The 16,439-nt window shown below is 31.3% G+C and overlaps 1 protein-coding gene across 2 annotated transcripts in view; it reads left to right on the top strand.

Moving 5' to 3' along the window:
* The window catches only part of LOC147075909 (organic cation transporter protein-like), a 124,815-nt gene that overhangs the window by 18,030 nt on the left and 90,346 nt on the right, over nt 1-16,439 (top strand). Inside the window, exon 1 of one of the 2 annotated variants that reach the window (XM_085942232.1) lies at nt 2,860-3,024. The exons of the other annotated variant lie outside the window; for it this stretch is intronic. The gene's annotated coding sequence lies outside the window, so the exon portion shown is untranslated. Of the gene's footprint in view, nt 1-2,859; nt 3,025-16,439 lie in introns of those variants that run through there. 2 annotated transcript variants of the gene reach the window in all.

The raw sequence follows: 16,439 nt of genomic DNA, 5'->3' as shown, positions 1-16,439 counted from the left end.
TTTTCGGTCCTCTGATTACAAGAAGACAGACTCAGCCTTCTACCAGTAGTCATCGGATAATTAATTTATTACAAAGAGTTTATCTAGTTTCACTTCATAACATTCTGTAACTTGGCATCTCGGTGGAGACATATTCTAAGTTGTAACACTCGAGTTTCGTCCCTGACATAACCTACCACAGACGTTTTCTATGTTTTTTTTTTAATTTCAATAATACAAAATAACATTTAAATCTTGTATATATTCAGTGGCGAATAAAAAAGTGACTGCAATGTTCGACTATCGATTATTATTTATACAGACGGAATAAAAATATTCAGGTGTTTTTAGCTGTTTGTTATTTTTAAATCATTCGAAATTATTTGAATTATGAAGTCATGTTGGAAAACTTAACTCTGCAGTGTTGAAATTAATTATTTTAAATTATTAAGTAATTACAATTACTAAGCACTCAAAATCTCTAATGTTTGAAGACATATCCGTAAACTGTCCTATTGTTTTCCTGTGTATGTAAAGATCCAAGATTTTTTTAAACTTCTTAAAAGTTGCATATATTTAGACTTCTGGTTTAATTAAAACCTAACTTATTTATTTAATCCTGCGAAAACTACCTATGACCCTGTCTAACTATACAACCGTCCTCCTTTCCAGTCGGTCACACTCATCTTCTCTGCCTCGTGACTGTCCAAACATCTTCTCCGGGAGTGATGTTCTTTCACAAACTTTACGGAGAGGTCTAGATACATCTCTTCGGTCTATCGTATGCTTAGACTATAGATACATCTAGACGCCACCCTTTGCATTGCTAAATGAAGCTGCATGCCGTGCGTTTGGTTTGTGGGCGAGCGAACGCATTCGTACACAATTTTTTGAGACCATAGACCATTTTGACCAGAATTAAAACATAATTTTCTATTTTTTTTACGATATATAGTATTTTTAGCGGTCAAAATGCAAACATTAGGTAAAGATATCCATAATTTAAGTTATTTTAAAGAAACACTAGGTCACTGATATTAAAATATATAATAATATGCAAATAAATTATCACGAACATGTGTCAAATTACCTATGAAACGTAATACCATCTTCTTGCTTATTAGTACGGCTACCATATTTTAATACAACACACAGAACCATTTTTTCTACTTAATTAACTAAAAATATTTACCATTGACTTTATGTTTAATACAAAAATAGCCATTTTACCAACACGGTTATCGACGCTTAGTTCTGCAATATGCTAAGATTTGCCGGCTACACCGTAGCAAACCATCTCCCACGTCTGTAAACCTTTTATCTTACTCTAGCGCGTGTCGCAGAGATTATAAGGGTGCCGAATACTTTCTCACTCGCACTTATGCATCGTTTTTGTTCAGGCCTTGATCGTATGGCTTTTTCGACGTCTAGCTAAAAACACCTGACCTGCAGCTATAGCCACGAGTTCTTACTACGATTTATTGCAACCAAGTAGTTATCTAATAAATCATCCGCACTGTTTTGTCTCTTGTCAGAATATTAAAGCAAACAATGGATGCATAAGATGGTTTCACCAATAGATGAGTTCTTCTGACACAGACCTTGCTTGTCATAGAATGCCAAATGGAAAGGGGTCAACCCTTTGAGAAGACTATTTGATAGTCAAATCATCCGGGTCATGATCCTGCCATGAAGTCGCGAAGAATAAGAAGATGTAAAGTTCTATTCACTTAAGTATTTTGTCCTGGGGGGTGGGGTCCGGACCTGAAACTCTCCCTTATGTGTGCGCCTGAAGTCTCCTAATAATATATACCTAAATAAAGACTAACTTCTATAACGAGTCTTCTACGTCACAGTACTGCATGTACTGGCACTGTTTAGTTATATCACGTGGTTTACTGGATTCAATGTGAACATTAATTTTATTCAATTTTCATAGCCGATTTTGGTAAAATTCATGAATTCAATAATGAAAACTTAACCTAACCTAAAAAAAATCCAGTATATCGGCTGTTTTCAAAATTAATTTGCCGCTGGCTTCCTGTAAAGTGTAAACCGACAAGAGCCGTGTTTTATTTAGACATGAATTTTATCTCCATACTATACTACCCAAAGAGGTGGGACGGTCTTTAATATTATACAGCCGTATATTTCCGATACAACATTTCACGGCGAAGTGTGATACGGCAAACTGCATACGTACAAATTTCCGGACACGGTTTTTGTGAGCTGATACTATTACGGAACGTGCCCTTTGCGCGTTGACTTGTCATAGCAGATACTCTATCTCTAGCACTATTAAGAGGATTTAAAAGTTTTATTTTCGTTTCTCCTCCACACAATACTTCTACATTACGTCGGTTTCCACAAAGGTTTAGGCATTTTAATGTTAATGAAACTCCACATGATTTCAAACACACTTTTAATTATTATGGATACGGGAAATATAGTAGCGGTGAAAGTAAATACAAGGGGAGGGTTTTAGTTCCAGAAACAACCGTAGTGACGTAGGAGACTGTCTCAATTGCTTAACCACATCTGTCAGAGCAATGCAACAATTACAACGGAAGAAAAAATATGTTTAATTACTTCGTCGGTTAATAGTACACAGATCATACAAAAATGTTTCATAATAACTGTTGCTAATACTAACTATTTAATTAGATACATACATTATTAAATTTACAGATATCTTCATTCATCTTTGTATTACCATCCGATTACAATGACCACTAACGTCACGATCACAGTTGATTGTTATCTTAACACAATGGCTGGAAAATCGCGATCAGATTTTCCTCCCACGTGGGCGCACTGTCAAGTCAATCAGCTGTTGACAGTAAGTCAGTACTCATTGTCTGATAAAATAAAATCATCGTCAGTCTGTCGCGAACTGTTCAACTGTCGGTTTACCGGCGACTGTTGCATGAGATAATCGATTGTTTTCTCGTTACCGCCGCGTACCGATTTGATTACAAATTATCGCAAAAAAACGATAAATTATAAATACTCCAATTGATTTAAAAATATACCAATCTTAAACAGGTACGTTGTAATAATGTTTTGTGAAAAATTATAAAAATAATAATTTCTACAATAAGAGTGGGATTATTTTTTTTATTTATTATTTAATACAATTAAGTATAGTGCAATATAAATATTATATAATATAGTACAATTAAGATAGTAACAAGTTTTTTTTCATATTTCGATGTTTCTAAATTCGAGGTGCGCAGTAGCGATTTTCTTTAACGCAAATGATGCAACTGATTTGTCAGATATTTTATAAGGGTGTGTAAATAATTATTGAAATCAATTATTACACAATTTTTAATAATATCAATTCAGATAATATCATACAACAAACGTTTAAGTATGATTCAATAATGTTTAAATCAGTGACATTACGTGGGAGCAGGCAGATCATGCATTGCTAATTAAGGCATAAAGTGCAACATTATTACACATACGATCCGATAGTAGATCCCGTGGTTGTGTTTTTTTTGCGCCTGCGGCGCTAACGTCTCTACCTGCTTCATTAATGGAAGTTTATATCTACATATAACTTTTAAGATTTTGATTAAATATAATTCATTGAGTTACGTTTTATTCGTGTTTTACGTTTGTTTACTACAAACTACTTCACCCTCGTCGTCTCGCCCCAGTGTCGGGGACAAGCAAGCACAAAGTCGCGCCACTTTTCTCAGTCCATCGTCACATCTCTCGTGTCCCGTCAAGTCAGGCCAGCAGTGCGTAGATCACTGTAGTAGCACCGCTGCAGGGTGATTGTTTTTGTATCGTAGGGGGTATCGGTATCAGTCAGTGCGTCGGGCCTCTACGCCATTGAGAGTTTTATAGTCGCTGTAAAAAATATATTTTATAGAAAAACATAGTGATTAACATCGCAAATGTGATTCAGAAAAATGAAAAAATTGTATTAGACTCTGTTGAAAAAATATTTTAAACAACACACAATTTTGTTTTTATTCTTCGTAATAAAGTTTTTTTTTAATTTGGTAATAATGTAAGTATTATTATTTTAGAATATTATTATATTTCAAAGTAAGGGTGTATCTTATAATCAGATGCGAACCCTGTATATCTGAAGGTAAAGAGAGGCTTTATAATATCAATCACTTAAGGTCAGACCGTTGACCTGTCTCTTCCGCGTTGACCCTCAATGTTTCAGCGGACGATGATCGTTTCCAAATTATTGTTTTCCATTCTGTCTATATAGCTAAAGAGCTCTCTTAAGACATATTTAGAGTGCTGGTTTAATGCTAGAGTATCTCTGAATTCTGCGCCTGAAAAAATCACATGTTGATTTTCAATTACTACGAAATTAATAACAAATATTTTTTACATAGATAAATAATTGGAGGTTAATGATTGCCGTAGGGTCACCGATCTGTTGTGACGTATATTTGTAATTTGTTTACTGTAGATTGAAAATAAATAGTCAATTTAACTATATCCACTATATTAACACATACTATCGACCAAAGGTACTTGATGGAATTTGAATTTAATTTCTAATGAATTTAAGTTTTTTGTACTATTCCATTTAAGTCGTTTTTTGCGACCCGTGTTTCGACTTTCGGCATCAACACTTCAACTATTCATAATTTGTTTGTTATATTTTTTTTATGGTGACCCTTGACTTAATAGGTAGGTGATAAGTTTTTACCTACTTTATTGTATTGATTTGTTATATAAGTTAGAGTCAATAGTATTCAGTGTCAGTGTTCATTTGCCGTTTGGTGAGTGTTCACAGTGCCTGAAGATGCCGAAAGGAGAAACCCGGGTCGCAAAAAACGACTCAAATGGAATAGTACAAAACTTAAATCTATTAGAATTTATTTCCATTATAACCTGATTTTCAAGAGTGATTTAAAAACATAGCTTTTCTTTTTTAAGAACAATCGATTCAGTCGCTGAAACTATACGCTAATATAATAGGATACTAATTTGTCCCCCACAAACAGAAACAGATTTATAAACATTAAATGTTTTTATAAAACTCCATCTTACATTTACTGTTTGATGTATTGAAGAAAATCAATGACATTAAAAACAATAATTGTATATTGACCATTTTATTTCGCCTAAATTAACGTTTTATATTACGTCATGGAATGTGTGTATTACAAATAGTGTTTACACACAAATTAATTGAGTTAAACGGTGGATTTTTCTTGTTTTCCATTCCTGAATTCCGTTCAGCAACTACAAAGTGATCCAAAATGCTGTAATTAAAATGTAATATTATTTTAAATAATATATATTAATTTTTCAATATATGTAAATGCGCAATTTTCCATGAATCAAAGGAGAACGGTTAAACGGAGAATATTCTAATATTGAAATTGTCAAATTTATTAATTAGGTACCTACCTACTTGTGCTTTTTAATTTGCGCCAAAACAAAAGCTTTTTACTTCTAACTACATGAAACAAAAGCTTCATAGTTTATGGAATAATTTTATTCGAAGTTTAAAATACGTGAATTTTTAACCACTTATGGAATTAAATGTGTTATGAGCAGTTTTTAACCTCACGGCAAATATTACAAAACATTTAACTAATGCAGTTAAAATTAAATTAAAATTAAAAGAAAATTTATAAGCATTTCATTAATAATATTGAATTTATTCCATGGTATATAAACTTATTTTTTATAGTAAGTAACGTATACTTATAATATTTTGAATGGTTTAACCAAACTCGTCCTCCTTCAAATACATTAATAAACATAAAAATATTAATACTTTTTCTTTAAATAGCAATAGTGTATAATTTTAAAATCAAATCTCATTCTCAGAATGTTGGAAACAGTTATGTCAAATTTATAAACGTGTGTTTAACTTTGAAGTCGATGTATTCAAGTTCGTCACCGGTGCACTTGCATTTGTTGAATACTCAACTTAATTTTAGCCATAACATATTATTATTAAGGTAAACGCAAGTGTTCTTATTAAATTAAACTATTTTTATTTATTAAATGAGGACATTTAAAACAAAAACGGCAGTTTAGAAATATAAAATTTTACAAACCGGAGCACTTCATAATTTTCCAATATATTAATATAAATATTAACATAGTTATACATTTTTTATGAAAATAAATGTGTTAGATTTTTTTAAATGGCATATTCAGTTCAGATGGTCAAATTATTTTTTCTTCGAGATTGAGCCATAATTTTGGGGATGTCATGATTTGGAACGGCGCTCCGGTACGCTCCGGTCCATTTCGAGCCCTGGAAAATATTGATAAACGTCAATAAACATAATATCTTATTTCTCTTTTACAGGATTATTTTCTAAAAAACGTAATACAAAATGTTATACATTATTATGACGCCCACTATCGCCGAGCGGCTATGCGACAGGTTGTTGGATCAGGATACGAATCCCGGGTCTGCCAAATTTATATATTGTTTTTTAAATGTGTGTTTGCAACCATGGTATTATAGATAAACCTAATAGGTTGAGGAAGTGGCTAACATCCATTTCTCGTAAAAACAAAAATCCAAAATACAACCTCCACATCGTGGAGGCCCATGTGATCTTCTTAGGATCAAACATGATATTACATATATATTATAAGCATAAAAAATAATTTTGACTTGCCAGCATTTTACGAAAATGGAATCTGCCGTTTTGTTACTTATACCCTCAATAATACACGCAAATGTTTAAAATAGTAATCTCAATGATATACGGCCATATCTTTTCGGTAAAACAGCTCACGGTGAACTGCGCTACGACGAACGTATAATTTACACGTAACGGGCCGGAATCCGATTTATACGGGTAATTATAATCCGATAATGTTCCTGAGCTTTTCTTATGTTTTTACTTATGTGTTGTTTAGTAATGTAATGTTTTTGTAATATTAATTTTACTTGTATGGCCGTTTGTTTGGTTATTATACAAAACAACAACTGAACCAATATTAATGAAAATTACACAGCTTATAATACTACATTCTTGATACTATCGTAATATACTTTAATCTCGGAATCTCAAGCAAAACTTCTCGAAAATAACCACCGCCATCTTTAGATTAATAAAGCCTGAACATAACATTTTGCATAATCAATGAATGGTCCACTTTCAGCAAGCTGTCAAATTCATATCCCAGATTGCTTGACATCATATTAATTCGCCCTTTCTCGTTTCAAATTGAATTATAAAAAAAATCTCAAATCAAATATATTAACTATCAGTGTTATTTATAAATAATGTACATTCCTGTCATTCATCAGCCTGCTGTCAAAGTCAGACTAGTCCTTCACACAAAAACCGGTGGTAAAATTGATTTGGAAAAAAATATATAGCATTGATCTATGCATTACATTTGTAGAAGGTGTGTTAATGCTAGTGTATTATTTATCATGTAACTCATCTATCCAAATCCACCATTCCCTGTGTGAACACGATAGACGCGTCAGTATGAGCACTCTATAGAACAATGACAGGTCATCCATAGACAACAACGGGAGAGGCGGAAAAAGTAGGACCAGTCGTTGTGAATGTATCGGCTTTCTACTTGAGTCGGCAATCAAATAACACATTTACAACATTATGAATTGAAGCACGGGTTGAGAAGTGTGCGTCGAAAACGGAAAAATAAATTAATAATGCGAATACGTTTATTTCTTCATTGTGTGTATTAAATTAATCCACTTTTTCTTTCCGTATTTCACGTGAACGATATCGTCGGAGATAGCTAGTTCAAAGTATTAATATTACCATATTTCAATAGGGGAAAAACCTAGGGGTGGCATGTTATATAAAAGTATGGTGTAATCAAGTTGCGGCAAAATTTCCAAGTTAAGTTTAAATTATATTTATACGTTATAATGACCAAAATAAACCCTCCGTGACGCCCTGAATTTTTTTTATCGCGTCGCTATTTCTCGTAAGTTGTCGGCTATTATTGGCATGCTTCATTCGGTCGTATGAGAAAGCCGATTGGTTCCCCCTCTTTTTATTTAACACCTCTATGGGAAAAACTCAAAAAACCTTATTAAAAAATAATGGCGTTTGAATTTTTTGCAGAAATTCTCATTTTAATTTTAAATCCTCGATTTTGAGGTAATTGAATGTTTTTTTTAAATATTTATTTTAGGGGAATTCAGTAATGTACAATGAAATTTTACAATTTAATAAGGAATTAACCCAGAAATTTCAGAATATAATTGAATTAATGATTAATTAATAAAGTGTTTCGATTTTATGAAAAATTACTGAATTGTAAAAAGAAGACCGTTTTACATCGAATGGCAATGTTAACACAAAACCTTGAAATTTTGAGTTATTTCCAGGTAAATATATATTATATTGACAGATACATGTCAGGCCACTATTTTTATTTATTTGTTAATAATTTAAAAGTTTTAAAGTAAGTACATAAATTTACTGATAACAATATTATCTCTATTTTTTATATAAGTATTACAAATCATTTTACAGTACACTACATTTAATGGTTATTTGGGAATATATTATTATCATATTGAAATGGGTGTTTGTCTAATATTATTAATTTTAGGTTACTGTTGTAACTGGGTACTGATTTTTGATAATATTATTGATAATAATATAAGCATGTTAATATTTTATGAAGAAGGTATGTTGTAAATTATCCACGAAATAGATTCTTAGGTATTTTATATTATCCTTATCGTGAACCCACACTCATATTTTTCGCTTTTCTGTGTTGAATTAAAAAGTACAAGAACAATAGTAGTAGTCAATAATAAAAATTTGGCTGGCGCCAGGCGTCTGTTACGATTAAATCGGCATCTAATGCCATTTGCCTTAATTGATCACTGACCATATTGCCTCCTGATTAGTGGATTACCGGAACTTAAAGTACCTCAGTTAAAACGTAGTTATAAGGAATGACTCCCATGAATCACAGGTGGATCCATAACTTAAAGGCGAGAGCACTCGCTCGAAAACTGTAAGATTTAACGGCCCACGTGCTCGTCGTAGATCAAAATTGAGTTTTTATTGTATTTTCAAACCATGATCCTGGGCACTCCTTAAACGTTGTAGATAATCTATTTATATAATTTTGAAGCCTTATTACCCTTTATAGTTATTTTAAACATTTGATGACTGCATAAAGTATTTTTGTTACATAAAATAGTATTCTTTTAAACCTCTCGCTCTAATGTTTTAGAATATAGTCATATTTCGGTACATAACTGTGCAGTGGTGTTAAGATTTTTTACATTTATTAATTTTTAAACGCATTTATGAAACCATTAGTATAATTTATTACGAGATAATTTTTGTAAAATATTCACGATAAAAAATTATATTGATAATCTCTGTGATCCCAAATTTGACAAGAATTAGGCATTTTATTATTCAAAAAATCGGCAAGATCAACACATTTGAAGATGATTCTAAAGATACTTATTATAAGCTATGTCTTTGACCATTCAAGTGTGATAAACATCTTATGAATAATGATTGCTTTATAATAATTATTGACCTAAAAATAAGGTAGTGTTTTTTTGAAATACGCCATTTCTTTTGTCATTCCCCAGTGGTTAAGCTACAACATACGGCCGTAGCCATAAACTGACAAACTATCATTGAAGTAGGGAGTAAAATGATATTGACGCGCGTGTTTGAACATGTACCGCTTAAAAAAAATTAAAATAAATTCGGTTAGGTACATGTTCAAACACGCGCGTTAACATAATTTTACTCCCTACTTTAATTATAGTTTGTCAATTTATGGCTATTGCCGTATGTTGTAGCTTAACTACTAGGGAATGACAAAAGAAATGGCGTATTTCAAAAAAACACTACCTTATTCTTAGGTCAATAATTATTACAAAGCAATCATTATTCATAAGATGTTTATCACACTTGAATGGTCAAAGACATAGCTTATAATAATTATCTTTAGAAATATCTTCAAATGTGTTAATCTTGCCGATTTTTTGAATAATAAAATGCCTAATTCTCGTCAAATTTGGGATCACAGAGATTATCAATATAATTTTTTATCGTGAATATTTTACAAAAATTATCTCGTAATAAATTATACTAATGGTTTCATAAATGCGTTTAAAAATTAATAAATGTAAAAAATCTTAACACCACTGCACAGTTATGTACCGAAATATGACTATATTCTAAAACATTAGAGCGAGAGGTTTAAAAGAATACTATTTTATGTAACAAAAATACTTTATGCAGTCTTTAAATGTTTAAAATAACTATAAAGGATAATAAGGCTTCAAAATTATATAAATAGATTATCTGCAACGTTTAAGGAGTGTCCAGGATCATGGTTTGAAAATACAATAAAAACTCAAATTTGACCTTCGACGAGCATGTCCCCCCTTAAGTTAGAGTCGCTCTCAGTTCAACATTTTTTTCTAAGATATTATTTAATATATAGGTAAGTGCCTATGTTTCTGAGGTTATTCTAAAGTTTTTTTTCAATAATATCTGTATTTGACAATTAATAATAATTATTAACTTAAATTAATTTTTTTTTAGTGACGTTCTTGTAATTATGAATAAAGAATTTATTATTCATAAGGAACAAGTTTTATTCATGATCTCCGACGCAAAAGCGTTACGAAAAATAGACGTAGAATAACCATAGATGCGCAGCCCGCCCGCGGGCCGCGCCCTGCCCCGATTATTTACGCGCGCCGATTATTTTCATTTTACGTTCAGTAGCCTAAATTCTGTGCGACGTATTGTTAGTCTGTTATACTTCTTTAGTTTTTTGTAATTACATAATTTTCAGAAAAGTAAAATTGTTTCAATCATTGGGATTCGGTTACTTTGACCAATAAAATTTCTTTCGAATTTAGACAACCAGCATTCAGAGAATCAGTATGGAAAGCATGTTCAATGTTTAATAAATTTATCCGTTAGCGTTTCATCATCCGAGGGGCCCAGGAGGGGGAACCCCTACGCGAGGTGCAAAACGCCGAGTTTTTTTAATTCAATACAGAAAAGCGAATAAGTTGTGTTTTTTCTATAATAAAGGACCTAACGTTCTTAAGCCTTGTATATGTACCTATATTACGCCATATTGGCTTATCAATATATACATACTTTTACGTTATTCAGCGGTCAATTTTCCGTGAAGCGTAATTTATTACAATTTTCCGTGAAGCGTAATTTATTACAATATGCATAATATAATATTATGTATCGTGAAATATTGTTTTGTTATAATTGGAAACACCTTGTGTGCCAAGATAATTTTATATTAAATGTTCAAATATTTAATTGGTACAGTATTTATCTTTAACAAATGACAATTTTTAATTACGTACGGAGTATTCTTGAATATCGGTCCATTATCTGGAGTTTTTTCTTTATTTGGAGAAATTTCTTCGACATCTTTATGTATGGCCCTCACATCCTGAAGCGGGCCCCCAGGCCAAGATGTTTGGCGGGCCCACCACCTATCGCTAAGGTTAAGGGCAGTGTGATGTCCTACAGTAGTGTTCCCCAACTGGTATTCCGTGGATTAGGGGTATTTCATATATTTTGCGATACTTTGTATTTGTAAATAAATCTATAATTATTGAGATGTCGGCACTATTTGGCATCATATTATGAAATACACTTGCAAACCTTCATCATATCGGATAAATAGTCAATGTCATTTAGTCAGAAAATACACTAAAAATAAGTAAAAAATAATATTTTACACTTAAGGGGGGACATGCTCAGCATAGCGTCGCTATAGGATTTGTTTTCCGAATAGACCAAATGTCAATTTTACAGGAGACGAAAAACAAATTTCACTGTCGTATATTTTAATATCAGTAGATGTATCAATCATTCTTTCAATACTGTATGATTGCAACATTATCTAAGAATAGATTCCAAGAATAATATACTGGTATAAATCATTAAATGCACAGAAAATGCGTTTTATTTACAAGTACTCACTGTGGATATTCGGGAAATTTTTGCGCTCTCTCAGAATAATGGATATTCGGGACAAAACATGGACGTTCGGGATTTAAGACCGTAGCGTATTGCTGCACGGCCCACAGATTACTGAGTGGTCAAAAAGTACGCGCCTCAAATGTTATATTTATTTACACGATAATTGTTAATAATTACCTCTACTATTTAAATACTTAATTATCGTAATTACCCAAGTTCGTATGTAATAATAACATGCGGCAATCACTTTTTCGGTTTTTTTCGGATTAAGTAATAAAATAGTTTTTAAGTAATTAACTATTTTTTTATTGAACGAATAATTCACAAGATTTAAGAATGTACCATTCTAATAATTGAACATACTTACATATTTTTTTTAAATCACTTCTGAGAAAATATATTATAAGGTATCTACTACTTTAATTAGTAACCGACGTCACGGTCATTTCTCCAATATTTTATGATGGTACTTACTCGTACTTGCTAACAATTTTATATTAATACTTTTTCCAAAAAAAAAAAATCTATTTATATATATCTGTATATTATTATTATATATATATATATATATATATTTCTATAATTGACAATTAAACTTATTACAAACCACCAAATAAATATTATATATTTACTATTGTAAGGAATAACAACACAAAATAATAGCATGTATAAATTAATTACCATTGGCTGCTAATATTAGGTATTAAGTATATAATATCCACCAAATAAATAGTTACTAGCATACATATTAAATTAAAATATTAATTATCAGCGCATTCAAAAATAAATAATAGCATCGCCTTTATTTTCATAGAAATACTTAGATTAAAAGTAAAATAAAGAAAAACAATGTTTGATTAATAATAATTTGAAATAATAATTATTTTTTACGTCATAGTAGTTGCCGGGTCATACTGTAGAATTCATATAACCGTTGGGATGTTGTGTCATTTATCAAAACAAAATGCACTTATTTAGGTTAAAATACTCACTTCCACAACTCTACTGTAAGTTCAGGGCGAACTGGTGATGTATCAGCTATGAATGATCTCTTCAAATTTGATGAATTCACTATTAAAACAATAGTAACGTTAAAAACAATATCAATAAGACAAAATTTGAAAGAAGTCTCCGGACGGCCGAAAATATGAAAGTGGGCGTAATTGTTTTAGAGCTAGACAGCGTGAATGTGGGAGCGAGATGCACGGCGTAAGCGCGGTTTGATTGGCTAAAGTCATATTCGGGAAATAAACACTCAGCCAGAGATATATTTCGACCGAAATTAACTTGGATATTCAGGTACGAATAGTTGGACATTCGGGAGAACACCATGGAGTAATTGTAACTTAACATGGCGTATTCGGGTTTTTTAAAAAAATATCTCTGTTCCTAGATAAAAATATATTATTTTTATAAATGATTTCGGTAGAGTTCGATAAAAGAAATTGAACTGCATTAAAATGTCGATTTCGACAAAAATGGATATTCGGGAAACAAATCCTATAGCGACGATAGGTCAAAATGGAGCTTTTGTTCTATTTTCAAAGCATGATCCTGGACATTCCTTAAAAGTTGTAGATAATCTATTTATATAATTTTGAAGCCTTATTATCCCTTATATTTGTTTTAAACATTTGATGACTGCATAAAGTATTTTTATTACATGAAATAGTATTTTTTTAAGCCTCTCGATCTAATGTTTTAGAATATAGTTATATTTCAGTACAAAAATCGTTTTTTTTCGGTTAGGTACATGTTCAAACACGCGCGTTAACATGATCTTACTCCCTACTTCAGTTATCGTTTGTCAATTTATGGCTACGGCCGTATGTTGTAGCTTAACCACTGGGCACTTACAAAAAATAGTATTCTTTTAAACATCTCGCTCTAATGTTTTAGAATATAGTCATATTTCAGTACATAAATGTCTAGTGGTGTTAAGATTTTTTACATTTGTTAATTTTTAAACGCATTTATAAAACCATCAGTATAATTTATATCGACATTATTATAGTGAAATATTTACGATAAAAAATTATATTGATAATCTCTGTGATCCCAAATTTTTACAAAAATTGGGCATTTTACTATTCAGAAAATGGGTAAGATTAACACATTTGAGTTAATTCTAAGGATACTCATTATAAGCTATATTTTTGACCATTCAAGTGTGAAAAACATCCTACGAATAATGATTGCTTTATAATAATTATTGACCTAAGAATAAGGTAGTGTTTTTTTGAAATACGCCATTTCCTTTGGCATTCCCCAGTGGTTAAGCTACAACATACGGCCGTAGCCATAAATTGACAAACTATAATTGAAGTAGGGAGTAAAATGATGTTAACGCGCGTGTTTGAACAAGTACCTAACCGATTTTTTTTAAACTTAGGTCAATAATTATTATAAAGCAATCATTATTCAGTAGCACCGTCTAAATATTATAGTTGGTCTTGGGTATTGTAAGCCCAGTCGCACATTGAAAATCGTCTCGACTGGAATAATATACATATATATATATATATATACATCAAAACTGAGCGCAGCATACAACTGTCTTATGTGCGTATAGAAAAGGCAAGGACAGTGACGTCACACGGCAAGCCAAAATGAATGAAGTGCGACATTTCGGCACCTGCGCTGCATGTCGGGTGAGAATAGTTGCATAAAATGACGCATTCCACCAATGTGCGGAGCTCTATTCGGCAACGTGTATTTTGTGAATAACGATGACACCACATCAAGGTATTTGACACGTTGCAAACGGAAGAGTTTAGATGTGCGACCCGGCTAAGATAGTTTGAATTAATGATATAACAATATCTTTTAGTTGAATTCAAGTTTTATTTTTCATTATAAATTTATAATATAAATACATACTAACCTATTTTGATCTTAACTTTTTAATTCTTTGGAGATAGAATTATTACAGTTTTGAAGCGAAGAATAAATCATGCTACCTTCGAACACCATCTTTTGTACTTGTCCTAACGATTTTCCATTGATCCCATTAATTCAATAGTGCCAGGCTCTTTTATTTATTTTATTTAAAATAAATTAAGTATTGCATTGTTGTCACATCTACATGTCAATGGATTAAATGTACAGATATTGTTCTGAGAAAAAAATATTTGAACGATTCGAATCGATTCGATATCTATGGTGAAATTAATACCAGAGACATAACATGATATTATTATTGGTATGCATTAAAATGAAACTATACCTTTAAAAATAAGTACACTATTTGAATATCCATTATTATCCGAATATACGGTCGTGAATTTTGGATGCAGTAAAGTGATGATTTTACCCATGCGATGATCGCAGTGAAGTTGAATAATTAATTATCTGAAAACAAAAATGGCAATTTAATTTATTATTTTTCTCAATTCAAGTCAACAAAAATATATTAACATTATATATGTACATTTAAAAAAAAAAGTATTCTAGAATGTTGTAAGTATTGAAAAAAAAATTTAAGATTAGTTTTTTCTTTGGATCTAATGGGTTGAGCAAATGGCCAACGTCAATTTCTCGTAAAAACAAAAATCTTTTAAAACATCCTCCACCGTGGATGCCCATATTATGATCTTTGATCGGGCATGGTAAAAAAATAATGTAACAAAATCAAATCGAATCGATGAGCAGTTGTAGTATAATAATACTCGTATATTTACCTGATATGCGATCATCGAATTGTAATATTTCTGTCAAAATTAATAATAAAGACGTGCTCAAAATGGAGAATCGAATGCGATGATCACAACACAAGTAAAATCAATGCCATTTGACAACATTGATTCAATTTTGATAATCGCAAGAAAAAATTGAAATTTACTGTAATGATCGTACAAGTAAAAATATCACCTTTTTACACGTCAATATTATTATTTTATAGTTGTGTCGTGATTAGGGAATCCAATCCCGAGCCAAAATTCTGATCCCGGGATTTCGGGATTACAATTTGACAATCCCGGGATCCTGGGACTGGTCCCGGGATTGGCATTTTTTTCCATTGTTTATATAAAATTTTTATATTTACAAATAACACTGATAAAATCGACCAAAAATAAATCTAGTATAATTCATTCTATTTAAGAAATTTATTGTTAATATTGTATACGTTCAATCTTGGAAATACACAAGTTTAATGGAGTAAATAATATTGTAATATAAATAATAATGTGAATTTAATATGAGATTGCTGCTTCTGATAGTAAAGACATAATGAATGGATTAGCGAGATTTAAAATAGTAAAGCAAATAATCATGGCGTACTTATGGCCTTTCCGCTTCATACATCTAATTAGTCAGCCAAATATGAAATTGCCGTAAAACGTATGATATCATGGTGGAATTACTTTGTTAAAAGTGCGAAGCATTGTTTTTTTCCAATCTTTCTCATTTTTAATAATTTATGTGAAAAAATAAAATGAATCGGCTACCTACACATGGGTATAAATCAAACTTCATTCAAACTCAGTTTATTTCTAATGTAGTTATTTT

The sequence above is a fragment of the Rhyacophila brunnea genome, unplaced genomic scaffold, assembly GCF_057557595.1.
Source record: "Rhyacophila brunnea isolate RB1 unplaced genomic scaffold, BYU_Rbru_1.0 scaffold_14, whole genome shotgun sequence".
NCBI lineage: Eukaryota > Metazoa > Arthropoda > Insecta > Trichoptera > Rhyacophilidae > Rhyacophila > Rhyacophila brunnea.
This window is presented reverse-complemented; position numbering and strand designations above follow the sequence as displayed.